Source organism: Carlito syrichta, unplaced genomic scaffold (genome assembly GCF_000164805.1).
Source record: "Carlito syrichta isolate Samal-C Ts95f unplaced genomic scaffold, Tarsius_syrichta-2.0.1 Scaffold303292, whole genome shotgun sequence".
Lineage (NCBI taxonomy): Eukaryota > Metazoa > Chordata > Mammalia > Primates > Tarsiidae > Carlito > Carlito syrichta.
This window is the reverse complement of record NW_007247388.1, coordinates 435,094-436,280: the sequence shown is the minus strand read 5'-3', so window position 1 is coordinate 436,280 and position 1,187 is coordinate 435,094.

Sequence of the window (1,187 nt, the reverse complement as noted above, 5' to 3'; positions counted from 1 at the left end):
CCCCACCCCAGAAGTAAACTTTCTACCTCCCCCTTCCGTAATCCGATCGTTTAGAACCGCTGTTTTCCTTTTGTCAGATTCCTCCTCCCCATCAGTCTGAGTACACGACCAGAACTGCTCAGAGCAGGAAGCACATTGATTTCAGCTTGTTCCGTCCACCGACAGGCCCTGACAAGGTTGTTAGAACCTTCGGCGAGGGCTATACAATCACTTAATTACCAAAACTGTCAGTCAGGCGGGACGCGGGTCCGCGTCCCGGGCTGCGCCGGGCATTCCAGCACTGGGCCGCGCGCGTGATTGATCGGTGCTGATAGCATCGCAAAATAATTACGGCGAATTTTCTGATGTGTGATTTTTATCCCAAGTTCATGCTTCAGAGAGGTAATCGGAGGATGAGGAGGGTCAGTGCCATTTCGGATTACCTGGAGTCCGCGAGAAAGGGGACAACGGGGGAGGCGGGGCTCGGAGGAAACGGGGGCGAGCAGGGGGTGCAGAGCGAGAGGGCGGACGAGGAAGGCGGGGAGCGAGTTATGGATTGCTGGAGGGACTGCGAGCAATTCGTCAAACTGTGCAAGTGATTTCCTTCAGAGCCAGCATCTGGCAGATTGATTTTGTCCAACGTCGGTTTAGCCACATTTAAAATGATCCAGCGGTTATTACTGCGATTGGCTTAGGGACTGACAGGCAGTTGTAGGCGCAAGGAGTATGGATCCTGTTTACGGGAGACGTGTTCGTAACTGCTGTCAAATACAGTTAAGTAAATATCATTAGGGATGAGCTCTGTTAAGAGAAATGCCAATCCAATAAATATGCTTTTCCTCCCCGCCCTCCGCATGGCCGCCTGCGCCTCCTCCAGGGGGTCTCCTTCCCGCCCCTTTGCCGCTGGGGTCATGCGTCCCGGGCAGGGTCCCCCTCGGAGCCCCCAGCCCAGCCCGGGGCAGAAGACAACGGGCCGGAGGATGGGGCGGAGAGGCCCGGAAGCGCCGACAGGCTTAAGGGCGACGCAGGTGCCCAATGAGACGCGCCCTGCGGCCCAGGTTCAGCCCAGCCTTTCTCCGACCGTGCCGCGCGGCCCTCGAACCCGGGCCTGTGTCTTCACGTCCTGGCGGCCAGAGGGCGTCGTGGGGACCCCGGGGGAGGGGAGGGGCGGGTGGAGGGAGGGCCGGGAGCGGATCCATTTGGGGAAC